The sequence below is a fragment of the Clupea harengus genome, chromosome 7, assembly GCF_900700415.2.
Source record: "Clupea harengus chromosome 7, Ch_v2.0.2, whole genome shotgun sequence".
Taxonomy (NCBI): domain Eukaryota; kingdom Metazoa; phylum Chordata; class Actinopteri; order Clupeiformes; family Clupeidae; genus Clupea; species Clupea harengus.
In genome coordinates this window covers 12,085,300-12,102,428 of record NC_045158.1, presented here as the reverse complement: position 1 = coordinate 12,102,428, position 17,129 = coordinate 12,085,300, and positions in this window count along the sequence as shown.

Genomic DNA, 17,129 nt, shown 5'->3' with positions numbered 1-17,129 from the left:
CCCCGAGCCGCCCTGCATGTCTGCGCCACCACAGATAAGACGGCAGTGGCAGGGCCTCGCTTCAATCAGGCAGGCTTTAATCATCTGCTGCTCCAGTCCACAGCCCCTAATGCAGACACAAGCGCTCCCACATGAAAAAGGAAATTAGATGAGACAGAAGCACTTTAATTTGTTTGCTCCTCCTCTCCCGCTCTCTTGGATTCTCCCTGTAAAAGGGCCACTCTCTCTTTTTAGTTACATCGGCAATCGAGGATAGTGGTACTCAGGCCGCTGATGCTTTTTGGACTGTTGTTGGGGGGGATGGGGGGGATGGGGGGGGCAAAAGAATAACAATCAAAACCATGTCCTTGCAAATGGGTAGGAAAACAAGCTTTTTAGAAGCATATACGTAAGTAGATCGAAGTACCCAAGATAGAAATATACAATCTGTGCATGAGAAAACCTAGGATGTATTGTTCAACTAGTTTGAGGATTTTGCATTGCATAAACCCGCAAATGCTTTGAGCAAAGCTTTTGGTTAGTTCGATAAATATATGTGAAAGAGGTCCAACAGGAATTCCACAGGGGGGGGGGGGGGGGCACTGTGCAAAAATATAGATAGAGATGCCAGCATAGATTTCATCACATTTGGGTTCCGACCACAAAGCCCACAACACCATTAGCTGAATGTCTGTCAAAACATTATGCAGAGGGTCATCCATTCCTACCCTCAGTGCCAAGGTTTAACACAACCCAGATATATAGCCAAAATTATTGCAGATACCACAGAACCATGTTTGATGAGATATTTATTTTCCCCAAAAGCAGTGCAGGGCAGAGAAGGCCAGGCGGTGCTGCTAACAACACTGTCCACAATAGAGCACTGTGATTCAGCGCTTCACCAGCGCACCACTGGCTTGAGGTGTAAATGTGACACAAATCATGTCCAGGCACATTTCTGAAACAGACACCTCTGCAGAGGCCCCTGCTTGGCACAGGCGCCCCATCACAGTCAATTTGATGGCTTTTCCGGCGAGTTCTATCTGTAGCTCACAATACGGAGGAGCAGCTGTGGCAATATCACCCTGCTGTAGGAGCTGTGGTGCTCTATGACTATCCATCTCCATATCCGGAGATGAGAGACTTGCAGTGTGCTTGAACCTGGGATGAATACACTGGATGAATTCATCCAGGCACATCTGCAGTGGAGTAAGGCTGAGAAATCAACTTCATTTGTCAATCTGGGTATTCCAGTCACCGGAGAGTCACGTTGTGATGCAGCATTACACTGTAGTTACAAGTTCTAAGCATTAAAGTAGCAGGGTTAAAATAGCAGACATTAGCATCACAGCTGCTGTGACATTACAAGGAAGTATATAGGACTCTTCCATGACAGGTGCAATACCATTAAAGCCTCTTCAAATGATCTCCTTAAATGAAAATCCTTAAAAGTTATGTGTATGTTATGTTGTGTAATGTTAGCTCTTTGATGAAGGATTCTTTGTTACATTGTTTGGAGGGTTATTTTAGTGATCAGCTAAGAGGAACCTCTGTCAGTACCCAAAGCACATTTCAGTTCTTATGGAACAAGTCTTATAGAAAAAGTCTTGTTTACATACCAAGCGAACAGCATTGATTTAGTCTGAGATCTGCATACAGTATGTTGTCTGTGCAGATTAACTGTATTAAATATCTTCTCATTTCTAACTGGTAACTGTTGGTGAAGTGTTATTGCCGTAGAGGGCAGACTTTAATGGGAACCATCACACAATGTTCAGTGTGGCAATGAGGATAGCATTCTGCATGCTGTGTCTTCACTCATCTCTCATTTTAGGTCCTGAAATTGCAATTATGTGCTCATTATTGTTAATTGAAATATGGCCATGATGAGTTTCTCATTCACCCACCTGACATGGATTTACACGAACAGTAAAAATAGTGACAAATCCAAATAGACTCAAAATGACATTTTGTTTTCATTTTGTCAGTTGAATCATTTTAATATAAGGGAAATCAACTGCTTCACAGGAGCCTCTCTCTCTCTCTCACACACACACACACACACACACACACACACACACACACACACACACACACACACACACACACACACACACACACACAGAGACACACAAACACACAGACACACAAACTCACACACACACACACACACATTCATTCACTTGCTCACTCACACAAATTGTTAACATAAAGGCCTTGATCTTCCAGGCAGATTTATCTCTAACAGAACAGTTTTTTTTTTGCATCTCATACGTGAAAGGCTTGTCACACCCCATAGCGGACGCTTATCTCGACACATAGCCTGCAAATTATAACTGACAGCCTTTCAAAGCTGCATTGTTACTGGCACTTGTAGCTTGGGCAGTCGCTAGCTTATTATCTGCATTCTCTTTACATTGGCTGTCTGTCATGCTCTCCTTTTCACTCAAAACTGTGTTCATTTCTAACATTTTTGGGTTCCAACGAGCAAAAAAAAGCAACCTCAATTAAATCAAGCAGGTGTTTGCGATTTTTAATTGTGTTGACGTAACAAATATTCACACTGCATAACAATGTGTTCTCTGAGGGACGTATTGTAACACCTTTATTTATTTCAAATTTTTTTTGACATTCATGAAAACTGACTGCCTCATTTTTGCAAGTGTGGCATATCAGGCTCCTGAGAGAATCAGAGCTGTTTTTTGGCGTCCGTGTGATTACCCGATTTATATTACCATGAGCTCTATGGCATCTGTGTCTACAGTACATTTACACAACACTGACAAATGTGGTTAGACACCAGGTCACTGTCGGTGTCAGGGCAGTAATCTAATTTACACTGCAGTTCTGTATCTGGGACAATAACCTAAAGAGATAATTATAGTGATTGATCGCCCCCTCCCTCTGATAGCCGTGGCTCCGACCTTCCATCTTTCGTGACACGTTTGCTAGTTACAGCCGTCTGTACAAGTGTCATTGCCATCATATATCTGTCTGATACCATCAGGCCAGCACACACTGCTGAGGGAGCAGGGCGATCTCTCGATGTGAGACCGACACTAATGACTTGATGTATGGTGACAGCAGGTGATATGTATAAGTCTAACCTCTGACATGGACACAGCCGGCGATGGAATGCGCCTCCTCTCAGAGCAGCACCATAACCTCCACCACCACCAACCCCGGGGCCATATCGCACCCCCACCCGCCCGCCCAAACTGTGCTCCTCATATCTCACTGTGATCCATAACTCTCACCGTCTTGTTTGCAAACTGCAAGGAGCTTCCGCGCAGATGCTGCTATGCCTGTGTTCATGTCTTTAGATTTACAATACACATTCAGGGGGGGGGGGGGGGGGGGGGGGTAATTTCGGTTATGCTTTGCTGAATGCCGTAATACCCCAAGCATAAATCTTTGTCATGCAGTCTCCATAAGCAAGGTGCCCTCTGTGAAATGCAATGTATGGCACATGTGTTGTCTCAGCATATAGCGCCACGCTGCTGACCTATTTTATTTTCATAGTTGGGTTTTCAATTTCCTCTGCTAACCTCCCGCTGTGTAGCTGTATTCAGAACTTTACAAACTAGTATTTAGCAACAACCTCCCGGTGGAGTCACCTTTGCAGCCTTTCTGCATTATAAATCAAACATGACATTCCTTAAATAGGGGAATTAATTATTTACATTCTAAAGCGGAAATACCTTGAAGAATCGTTGTGTGCGCCGCAATTTATTTTTGGCTCGGCACTTTCAGGTCTCCTGGCTGTGCCGACGTGTCTCTCAGCCCTTGTGCTGTGCTGTGCTGTGCTGTGCTGTGCTGTGCTGTGCTGTGCTGTGCTGTGCTGTGCTGTGGGGTCTACAGGGCTTTTTCTCAGGGAAAGAGACATTTTCCAAGGCTTTCCTCTCACGTGTGCATTTACAAGCCAGGGAGTACTTCTCTGGCAACGGCATTCGTGAAAATGCAAATCATTCGGTTCATTCCTCACGCTAAATGTTTGTCCAAGTCCAATTAGCTGTTGTATCGGACCAGTTCACCCCTGTACCTCGGTGCTGATGGTCCTTGAATGAGCCGGTTTTGCCCAATCACCATATGGGTTTTCTAGTTGTGCCTCTCTCCCCTCCTTGCTGTGCTCCTCCCTGGCATATTCTATTTGCAGCATTGTCCTCAACACCTACTGCTGGAGTCTGAATTCAAAGGAGACAAAATGGAGAAAAAGAACATCTATCGCCGGATCCCCAGGAGAGTGTGGTTTAATCTGCTTAAAATGGGTCAACTGTGCCTGATTACGAGATCTCAGATTAAGCTTCCACCAGGTGATTCATCTCGTCGCCAGGCTAATGGACCGCTGGGTCACACCACAGTCAGTACCTGCTTCATTAGGACACAGCCAAAGCCAGAGATAATTCCAATCTTTAAGCTGATATCGGGGATTAAAGAAAAACAGAAACTTTTTTTGTGTGTAAAGTTGCGCGCTGCAAGGAAGCTTTCATCAGGCGTCTAAAGGGAGGACAGCAGATTCGAGTCTGGAGTCAGGAAGCGAGACGAGCCCTCGGGGCTTTTTCAGGTATAAAGACCAAACTTAAAAGCATCATCATAAGGCCCCAACTCCTTTATTGAACAAGCAAACCGATGAAAGCATCGGGGCCAAAGAGTGCTTTCCTCTTGTTTAATAAATAATTGACAGAAAAAAAGGTGAATCAATTATTGAAAGCTTTTCCCTACCACTCTGAAACTGCTGATTCACAAGATGAAAGCCAACAGCTAAGTATCAGTTCTATCGCCAAATAACATATCACACAGGTGACGCAATGAAAAAGTAAACATTTTAAATAATTTATATGTTTGAACAAAGATGTATATTTATAAGCTTGACAAAAAACTTGTAAAGGAGAATAAAACTGAAGCTTTGCCCATGACTCCCTCACGTAAATACCCACCGACGTCAAAGATATTCAGAGGGTTGTATGTTTATAAAGAATACATTTACATGAATGTTTATTTAATGGATGTGGCAATGTGAGTATCTGCTAATGAAGACTATCCATCATAATGCTGTAAGCACTCCACTCCAGAGCAGCATGACATGGCCACATTGTGTAGTTCATAGTGAAGAAAGAAGAGCTCAGATAGAGAGTGCCTCTGGCCCAGGGCTGCGTCTTCCGAAAGCATTGTTGAACAGCTACCATAATTAAATGATAGAGAGACTATCATATTGAACACTCTCTCTCCACAGTTACCATGGTGGTTGCTCAACAACGTTTTAGGGGAAACACAATCCAGATCTGGTATGGACCTGCAAGAACCAGTCTAGAGTAAATAGTTAATAGCAAAAGAATCTGATTAGTCTCAGGATATTGTACTCTGTAATGTGGAGTTCAGCAAGCCCTCGAAAACAACTTAATATATCGGTAAAATCATGTTGAATTCTATTTATTTTTTCAAAAGTGCCTGATAAAGTGTTGCAATCAATTACATGTCCATGAGATTCTTTTCCAAGATTTCAGGTTCTCCCCTTCTTAGGAGTTACACAAGTAGTGAGCTCGCCAATGACTGTTTGTTGCTGATGCTGGTTTAGTGTTATGCTCATTCCTAGCAAAAAGTGAAAACCTCCTAAAAAGGATATGAGGCTGTAAAAAAATAGGGCTTGCAAATTTCAAGAGGATGACACAGCTGTAGAGAGCAATTCATTCAACATTAAAACACTTGCATAATTTGCTCATAACTAATTGAAAAGATATGGCAAAGACTTTCCTTAAATTATTCAGGGCTCTGCATGCAGTAGCTGTGATGATTTGCAACAAAAACAAACAAACAATCAAAGTAAGGTTGTTTATCTTGCTAAGTCTTGCTGAGGCATCTCACCTGAAGTTAGAACGGAACATTCATGGAGTCAATTTATCAAAACTTAGGGGAGAGATGACATAACAAAAGACATCTGAGCATCTATTTAAGGAATATGTCCTGAGTGAGAGTGGCATTGGTAAAGATTATACTCATAGCTGTGATTTGGCCGTAGGCATGAGGCCGGAGGGTTCAGTGTCAAGCGTTGCCAAGCAACGACTACTGTCACTCTGCAGCCACATTGAGTTGGAGAGGCTATTTGTGCACATTCATTTGTACAATCCCCTGTTGCTTGTTCATTTGTATATTCCCCTCACTGTATTTGCTCCATTTCATCATTCGAAAACTGCTATATTTAACGTTATAAAATGTCCGCCTGCCCGCCTGCCCGCCTGCCCGCCATTGTAGTCTCTCGCTTTGAATGAATGGAATGTTGATGTCTGACAATTCAACAGTTAAAGTAAATCAAACGTGGAGCGATTACTAGTGGTGAAGAGTCTGAGTGAGGTTGCTCCAGGATATCCGTACGGTTGACCAAATCTAACGGTTGTATAATATTCAACAAATCATACAGCACGAGGGCCAGGTCCCCTCTCTGGAAATCTATATTACAGAAAAGCTGACAAACAAATGGAAGAGACCTTTGGTCTGGAGATTGAGGATTCTGTTTTTATTTGTTGCCAGCGTCAAAGTGTTCAATTGTTTGGCAATAGCTCATCACTGTCACTTGCTTTATTAAAGAGGTGATAATTCTCAGATACAAAGTAGTAGATGACACTAATCTCAAAGGCCTGATATGATCTAAACTGAACTGAAAAACTGAAAAAAGGAAAAATGCTCATTATGTGTGTGAATGTGTATGAGGGTGTGTATCCCAGTGTTCTTGCGTGTGTGTGTGTGTTTATGCTTTGTTGTGTGTGTGTGTGTGTGTGTGTGTGTGTGTGTGTGTGTGTGTCCAAGCAGATTCTTACAAGTGGACACATGCTTTGTGTTATCTTGCCTACCAGTGCTAGTTAAATAGAATTGCACATCAGCTCTCCGAGGGGTGGGCAGCTATTGCTATATGTGCTAATGAGCGCAGGGACAACCTTGTGAGAAGGCTGCACTCGCACAACTCCTAGGCCAGTGAGCGGAAACATCAGGGCCCATGAGTAACTGATCACATCCTCCTGTTTCCCTGCACCGGAGTAATTAGGACAGATGATAAATGATCTGATCCGCTGAGTCCGCGGATGAATAAAGAGGGAGAGAAGCACAGGCTGACAGCGCTCCCCTCCACTGTCCAAGCCCTGGCGCTGGCCGAGAGTCACCGTCGTCTGATCCCCTCTCTCTCCCCTGTGACCCCAGGATGACCTGGAAGTGGCTGTGTCTGCGTCGACCCTTCTGTTCACCAGTGTCCTTGCTGAGGGTGTTCTAAATATGTTGCGTGGCCTTAATTAATCATGAAGTCAACCAATCCATTATGCATGTTCCATTTGGTTCATTGTTCTCCCACTTTAATTGTTGCAGTGTAGCTTGCTTTTGTTTCTGTCTGTTTCGATGCAGAGAAGCTGCGAGTAACTTGCACTTTGGTAAGTGTACATATTCTATCTGTGTTTTTGCAGCGCTGTGAGAGTCAAAGACTTGTTGTTTGCTGTTAGATTTTTTAACTCAGTCTCGCATCTGGTGAGAGTGTGGATGAACCTGTCAGGTGAAGGACAGAAAAAAGCACACTGAGTGTGCATGGCAATGTTTTCATTTTCAAAAGACTTATCTTCCATCCCGGCCTTTTGTCATGGACTGCAGCAGGCACTTGACCTCAGTCGCACAACAAAAGGGAATCCTCTCCTAGGATACCACAGAGGAGGAATTTATTCGCATGTAAATGTACACAATCGTGCAAGCACTAATCAATTATGATTGATGATCATAATTACATTTTAAACTCCCCCTTCTTTGTCTCCTATACTCACATGGGATTTGATTCATGCTTTTTCCTTGCTCCAATTCAATGTCTTCTGGGCTTTTGTGGTTGTTAATCGTAAAGGCTCTTCAGTTTACAGTGGCAGTCCAAGCAGATTCGGGTTTTACTAGTGAATCCATCATCCTAATATTAAACACATTTTAGAGGTGTCCTTGAAACCTGTTTTTTTTTTCTTGTCTCCACTCTCCCCTGTTACAGCATACTGTTTTAATGAGGTCTAATTTGAGTTCCTGAAGTGAATCCAATATGGCCACTCTGGAGTCAAGAAGCATGTAATCGCTCTATGTCCACCATTAATCAAAATCCTCTGCTAATCACAGTTCAGGGATTAGGTTTGGCATATATCAATTTATCCTTAAGGAAAGGGGTTCCGTTTTGATGCCAGAAATCTCAGAGAGCTCAATTATTAGTTCATTATTTATTACATTTGAATTAATTAGTTGATGACGTTTTAAACTGTTTCAAACTGTGTTGTCACTGGGTTAAATTAACTGACAAGACAACATGTAAGCCTAGAAATATGCCAGAAAAGAAGGATTTGTAATAGAAGACTACAGCAGTTAAACAGGTTTCCTTAGATAACCAAACATGATCTACTGAGGACTAGATGTATATAATGTAAACAATACAACATCATCGTTCCTAAATCATTACTTTCAACTTTTATTGAGAAGGGAGTGGATTGAGAAAATCAGATAAAGCAATCCTCTCTCTCTTTCTCTCACTCTCTGCCACACACACACACACACACACACACACACACACACACACACACACACACACACACACACACACACACACACACACACACACACACACACACACACACACTGCACAAGTGTATTTCTCAACAAATCCGTCTTCTGCAACCTGTGCAAAAAGGACTGCATGCTTTTCATTTTCTGGTCATTGAATTACAAATGCGGTGATTCAATTCAGGGTTTGTATATGTCAATCTGCAACATAAGTAAATGCTATTTACCGAAACAATGTCCTCAGGGATATAATTACAGCACAGGTAAACATATCACACCACTGTGGTGTGTGCAATTGCATTTTATGAGCATTTCCGCACACACACACACACACACACACAGTTTGCTACATATATTTCCACATGCAGCTTCATACAACTATTCCCTGATAGGAGGCGATCAGATAGGGAGCTGAATGGCAATTGTCTTCCATCTTTATCTCTACTTTGCTTCTGTCACCCTGAAAAATAAACAAGAGATACCCTCTCTTCCCTCCTCGATGTCAGAGGAAAAGTAATTAATGGCCTGAACAGGCCCAGGTGAGAGTTCAAAGTACAGCCGACAGGATGTGCTTGTTCAGGGTGTGCTCCTGTGGAATGCACAAACAAAGGACAAAATGATGTTCCGTCATAAATTGTGCTGCAGAACGAACGGACAGAAGGACAGAACCTGCTCCACCACCAGGTGTCTGAAAAGTTCTGAATCCCTCATGCACATAAAATGACATTGAGAAGTTTTCCATTTAGCATGAAGCTGTCAGCAAGATTTTTCCCATTAACAGTGTCATTACACCTTCACTATAAAACTTGAAGAGCACCCTCCCTCCCCCCACAGACACACACATATACACACTCTTTAGCATACCCTCAGTAGCCTGTCTCCTCGCTTGAAATACACACGTGAAACTGAAACCTGTTGAAACATTACTGATTATCATACTTCATTAACATAACATATTTCTCCCCCCACTTTCTAATTGGGATTTACGTAGCCTGCACAACCTTGGCACCCTGCCAGGCCTTCAGAAACAATGGAATATGATGGAAAAGGCAGGTCATGACATTACCAGGAAACAGACAATGTTTCGAGGACATGGGCATCTGTTTTGAATTAGTAATGAATGTGTTGGATTAACCATTAGCTGGCTTTAGTGATCTTCATTTGGTATTCAGAACAGCACACAGAACAAATGTATGGTTCAGAACAATAATTAATTACTCATTAAACGATGTTTCACACAGGTAAACAGAATATTGTCCCCTAATGTCTTACGCCTAATGTTGTATTTCTTGTTAAGTGTGATACGTGTATTTCCTGAGTTCGTTGTGGGAGAATATTTCCTGCAATTTCACTGTGCAAGTGAAATACCTAAAGTATATTCCAGGAAGGCATTTGATGGATACACCCCTTCATTTTAGGTCTATGGACAGGCTATAGTTTCAGGCCTGCTTTCTTTCATTGGCTAATTGTAGGTCTTGCTCAGTGTGAAGTGTTTTCTATTCATTGGGAAAGACGGTCGTCTCTTTCTGATGTCTTCTTCTCATGCATGTCACCTTGGGGGTGTAATTTGATTTGCCCATTTCTCTCCCTTGTCTGACCAGCTACTGAGTACCGAGTAGGGGGTGGGGGGGTCATAAAGCCATGCTCGCTCAATCAAAGCTCACAGACCGTAGCATTCAGGGAATTTGAATGTGATAAGACTGAGGCCCAAGCACTGCATAACATTATTATGGAAAGCCATTTTGTCTCACATTCCCTCATTAAAATCTATACTTTTTTGATTTGCTCTGCCTTCTGAGCATATGTATTGGAGAAATCTCTGCAGAAGACTTATAAAAAAATCATTACATGGAGGAAGGAAGGAATAAAGAAAAAATACAGATGGAAAGAAAAGAAAATTAAATGAAAGAAAGGGGAAAAAAACAAATACCGCCCCTCAATCTAGCCTTTATGTTCTTCTTTTTCCAAAATTAATTTCCAAACAGGACTGCCAGCAAACTCCAAAATGTCTACCTGATAGACGAGGAGCCGGTCCTCTGCCTCCCCAGACATTCCAGAGGTTCCAAACCCGGCTGTGAGCACACTTTGTCATCACATGTTCCACCGCGTCAGCTTTCCCTTATCATAATCACTAATGCCCTCAGACAAGCGGCTGATTTATGGGCCATTGATTAATTGACATCGATCAATGCTTCAACCAGCCGACACATTAACTGCCAGGCTATCTTTGTGTACAAACTGTTTCATCTGTTGGCCTTGTCCATTCTTCTAAATTACTGCTATTTTTCTTTCATCTAGATACAAAAATATTTACCATATAGAGTTTTCTTTGTCATCAGCAGTACTTAGATTCATATGCTATTTGCTTTTGTTCAAACATGTTGCTGATTTTTGCTGTTGAGCAAACTCCTCTCCGACTGGCCACTGAAAGCCCAGGTGAGCACTGACAGAAATACAGTATCACATGCAGAGCATCGAAGCAGTGACACTGACTGTGTTACATGATGCCACATGTATGACCTCCATGAACAGCTCACACCAAAGAGATTGGTAAACATTTCACAGATTTACTGCTAAATTAATAAATAGATACCCATGCCTCCACTTTCTGTACTTTCAATGGCACTTATGTCAGGTTAATTTCAAAACGAGAAATGTTGCACGTATTCTCAGCGGCTTGTCCTTATGAGCTGCTTGGTTTGTAATCTCGCTGTCAGACTCTTTGGATAGCATCTGTCAATTGAGTGAATGCAATGTAAATGTACAGTCTTTAATAACTGATTACATACAGTGAACTATGTAAAGTTTCTTCACAATCTCTTGCATTCATTCAGAGAATGAATGAATGCAAGAAACATTTCCAAGAAACATTTTCTTGGTAAATACTGCACGCTTTCAAGTACCGAATTGGCGTCAGTGGTGCATGTTTTCTGAAATGACGATTAACTTTTTTTTGATGAGTCTCCCTCTGTGGAGCGTAAACAATGGTCCTGCGTGCCATTCATTTTCACTGGCAGCTCAGGCACCCTCGATGAGACGCTTTCAGTCAACCCATTAAACTGAGGACGGGTGCCAGAGGAAAAAAATAAATTTGGGGTGACAATAAAGCTGATTCTAAGTACTCAAATGTTTTGTTTCGAATGTACCACAATCAATCATGGATTCAAATTCCAACATTTTTTTTTTTTTGCTGCTTGGTGTCACCTAGAAATGCGGTGGTTGAATCAAGATGAATGGCTAGACACTTTCATTGTAGACTCTGAATGCGCTTGAGGGAAAGTTTTACTACACCGGAGTAGATGTAATTTACAAGAAGGAAAATGTTAAGTTAACACTTTAGTTAAACTTCTTTTTAGCTTAGTGTATGTCATCGTTATGTCATCATTGTCTGTAATTGTCACTACAGCTCTCTCAATATATGATGCTATGGGAGAATATATGGGCCCTTATTTCACTGACGGGCAACTGGCAACACGCAAAGCAGCGAGCAACGAGCAAAGTCCGCTGCGCAGGAACTGAAGCTAATCTGAATAACTTGGCAAATCATTTTGCTAATATAACACCATGAGCAAGATCCTAAGCGCAAACATGGGTGGGTCAGCTCAATGCTCCTACACGCCACACGATAGCTTTAGCTCATCAATTACATTAGGGCCCAATAAGTCTTTTCCTTATGCTACTTTGTATTGAGAGGTGTCATGACAAGATCAGCTAACGCTAACATGATGGCATGTGATGTGTAACGTGATTATGTCAGTAATACCAAGGAGGGTTTTAGTAAAGTGTAACCATATATGTTTCTTCTTGTTGTTTTCAATTTCACATTACACACTGAATTCAGAGTTTCACCTTTACACTGGTCATCCCCTTTTAAGGCATGTTAGTGGTGAACATTTAAAGGAATGTGGATATCTGTGGGCATCATGTGCAACGTTATATAATGCCTTCTGTGCTACGAAATGCATTCATTCATTATGAAACGATGTAACACCGTAATGCATTTTGTCCACAAAATATTGAAGAGAGCACATTCTTTTATTCACAGAAAAGAAAACAGAGGATTCCTGATTCGTAAATTGACCGTTATGCTTTTCATTTGTGGACAAAAGGCAGAATGCACTTCTCACTTTGTGGACAAATAAACTAATTTCGTAGACAAGAGTAGTTCTGCCCAGATAATAGATGTACTAGGCCAAAATGTAAACTTTTGTGACACAAAATGATAAATGCCCCACACTATGATCATTCCGTGCCATGGAACGATCATTTTGTCCACATAACGGTTCTGCTATATTACTGAAAGTATGATGTGCATAAAAGAGATAAAGCGCAATACCTTCTGTGACTGCAGGTTTCTGAAAGCATTCCATCCATGAAAGCCAAAGCTGTTCGAACTTTCATAGACATCAGTGTTTTTCCAAAGTACAAAATTAATTATGTTTATATTACTGAAAGTGGGACGTGCACGAAAGGGCTTTGGTCCAGTATATTACATGAGTTGGCAGGTTATAAAATGCAATCCGTCCACGAAAGCAACTGAAAGAAAGAAAGAACTGAAAAACATATCGACTTACATATAGACAGTGTGTGCTTCTAACAGTACTAGAGAGACACAGACCAGGATACTTAATTATACAGTGAGCACAAAGAATAGTACATTTTAAAGGTGTGCACATGTTTAAATCACAAGTAAGGTGTCACCATGAGCACAAATAAAGGGGAGGGGCTTCAGTCATAAATTCATCCAGCATTGGGAATTATCTTTACCTTACTTGCAATTTAAAGCTTTGTGATGTAGTCACAAAGCTAGAGTGTCAGTTCATTTATTTCCATTAAAATGTAGCCCTCCACATTGGTCCACATAGTTTGGCTTTCACAGCATCATATATTATTTATATACATCCATCCCCAAGTTGAAGTTGAAATTGAAGCTGGTAAAAGGCACCTTTGGAATGAAAAAATTGAATTGAATTAATAAAAAAAATCTATAATTCAGAATCTCATGCTCACACACAGCTTATAACACCTTTTATAAACGCTTAATAAATGGACCTTTAAAATTCAAGCCTCTCCCTCTACTGTAGAGACATCCGTTGGAGGATTCTTATGTGTACAATAAATATTCAAGATAAACAACTGTAACTCAGCAGAGCAGCACACCCGGCTGAGAGGGGGGGAAATTGCTAATGTTAATGTGTTTGTGTAGACTGATTCTCCCGTAAGGCTGATGAAGTATGATGATGGCAGCACAGACTTTCACCCCCCTCTCAAAAACCCTGGCACACAAGTACATGCACCCCCCCCCCACACACACACACACACGCCTTGAGTGAAGAGAACACCATTTCTCCTTAATGGAACCTCCTAATGTTCCTCACTGTCATTAAGAATGGCAACAGCCACAGTATTTAGAGCAAATCTTTGGGTAATTAAAGGAATTGCTCCGAATCGTGTACATACGTCACTTAATGGAGGCCGCCGCCATCGCCCCGAACCCTACGCCTCATCATTAGGAGCCCAGGGCTGATTCATCAGACAGTGAGAATCATCTGCAGTGCCTGCGCCACACAGCTAGCAGATGAAATACATTTGTTTTCTCTCACTCCACTCCCAGCCCCTCCACCCTCTCCATTTCTTAGGCTCTGTGTCTCTGTCTTTGCTCCATCTCCGATGTCCATCTCTCATCTATCGCTAGGCGGATGGAGGGAGGGAGCGAGTGTGTGTGTGTGTGTGTGTGTGTGTGTGTGTGTGTGTGTGTGTGTGTGTGTGTGTGTGTGTGTGTGTGTGTGTGTGTGTGTGTGTGTGTGTGTGGGGGGGGGGGGTGTGTGGGTGTGTGGCAGGGGAATGGAGGAAGGGAAGTGAAGTGGAGTGGGAAGGTATGGGATGGGATGGGGGGGAATATGTTCAATAATGGAAAAAAGGGGGAGAAAGTTGGCAGTAACCTGTGCCATGCTGTCATCCCAGCTGACAGAGTTAGCAACCCAGCGTGACGCGCTGCCCCAGTTATCTCTCCTGACCGCTGACACTGCTGCTGCCTCCACTGCTGCTGCTCCACACATCCTGTCTGTGACTTTGGACAGCTCAGCTCAACTCAACTGGGCTCGACTCGGCTCAGGGTGTGTGTGAGGCAGCCCCTGGCTCGGATACCCCTCCGCTGAGCGGCGGTATCCGTGGCTGTGGCGGCTGCGGCGTGCCGTGGAGCTGGAAGCTTCTTCCGCCGACCAAGATCACTCCAAAGTCACTTTCAAATTCAAACGCCGATGAAAGCATCCTCTTGGCGTGGCAGCTTTATCAGTAACGGAACAGCCACGGAGAAGTCATCTTAGACACAACTTGTTCCATTAACATGAAACGCTATGCCCTTTGTGCTTGTGTTTTGCATTGCAAATGACCCCTTTGTGATTCGGAGAGGCTTTCCTGAAACTCTTTAAAGCCCTCTGAAATGATATCACTTGATGATAATATTATATTATATGTGAAATGGTACACCAAGGCTCTTTGCAGAGGTGGGTAATTATCGTCTGACCTCTTATAGAAGAGATATTTATGGTTCGGTAATATTGCATGCAATATTAAGACTGTTTTCCAGCTGACATTTTAACAGCGCATGGTGACATCTTTAGAATGCTGTATTTCCATCTATTTACGTTTGTACTATGTTATCTGTGCTGAACTTCAGAAGTGTGAAATGTGAAAACTCCAGAGGACTGTAGCCTGAGCTGGTATCCTACCTCAGCCTATACATTCGTTCATTACCTCTTCCAAGGAGGTTATGTTGTCACCCATGTCCATTTGTGTGTTGGTTGGTTTGTTTGTTTGTTAGCAAGATTACACAAAAACTGCTGGCCCGATTTTAAAAGTAAAGGTGTAGCATGGGCCAAGGACGAACATTTCGGAGAGGATCTGACTCACGGGGCACCTGCACAAATTTAGTTTCGCTTTTGCTAACGTTGCAAGATACGGCATTGCCCTTGATAGAGGTATGCACTATACTGGGTGCCATTGAAGTTTATTTATTTACATTGTGAAAACACTACAACACTAATGTACTGTATCCTCTGCCCATATAAATCAAGTTGATAGTCAGTAGATGAAAAAGAAGGTTACATGTTGTTTAAATGTGTTATGCAGAGGCTATAGAAGACAAGGAGCATGGAGCATGGAGCATGGAGGAGTGGAGAGAATGATGAAACTGAATAACCAGGGGACGGGTTTGTTTCATCTGTTTTTCATTCATTCCAACGATGCAGAGCCCCAAATGTAACTGTTTAGACGTAAACTATGACATCTGTTAGCGTGTTAGCACACTTGTACTGTGCTCTGCTCAACCACCCCACCCCACCCCCGCCCCAATGCCAAGAAGTGTCCAGCAGTTTGAGTGGTACCACAAGCAGATGTCTAAGTGGTGGCTGGTCCTCCCATTCCCTGACTGAATGTGATAGCTGTGGGACTGAGGAGAAGTTGACTGTCGTAGATATGACAAAGGGAGCGAGTGAGTCATGTATTTTTTTCTTTTCTTTTCTTTTTCTTCTACCCGGTTATTGCTGAAGGCATAAGCAGTCACATTCAGTCCAACTAAGTCTCATAGACAGACAAATGCTGACGAAAATTGAGCGTGGCTGTCACCTGTGGCGGAATTTAACCGAGCAATACAGCGTGAAGGAACATTTCCCCCAAGAATACCCTCAGATAGTCTTGTACAAATATAGTCGGCTATATATGTTTTATTTAATTATTTACAATTTACTGTGACAATGGTGACACACTCAAACATCACCACAGCATGTGTCACACATTCAGTGGCTGAATGTCATGATTGAGTAGGTCACAAACTCAGGCAAATCCGATGCTGTCAAACATCTCTCTTGTAGCACTTTCAGATATACATCCAGGAATAATGCTGATTCGCTTTCCAGCGGTCTTTTCTCAGTTTCTCAGTGTCAGGCTTGTACCAAAGTTCATCACATTCAGACATGAACTGAAGATCACACAACGGGGAATGCAACATGAGTCCAAGGGGGGCAAGATCACTTTAGGCTCAAGATATTCAGGACATTCCTAATGATTAGTTGCTGTTGCTAGTTCAGCATCTTTTAGATTACTGATTTATATTCCCTGACAGCCCAGGTGCGAACTAGTTAGAGGACAAATACATTATATCCTACTACTCTTCCATTCAGGACAAAGGGATTTTAAAAGGACATTATTCGGTCAGGGAAATTACTGGGGCATGGAACTTCACCTCCAGTATATACATACATAACCCCTTTAAGCCGACTTGTGACATTTATCTAAAATAAAGCATTTCTGGATATATCTGCCTTTTTGAGTTATAGCCTTGTGTATACTTGCCAACAGGGAAGCCCCTGTCTGTAGAGGCCATGCTGGTGGTTCCCAGTTTTATCTGACTTCAATTATGCGTTGCCCTCCTACATTTGTGTAGTAGATTTCTGAATATGTTACGGGGCCATATACTGATTGCACTAATCATGCATCAACCATAACAGCTGTTCAAGCACATGCCCATGCTCGGAGAATCCACAAACACAACTATTTTCCAAGCTCCAGCAGATGGTGTTTTATGACTCTCA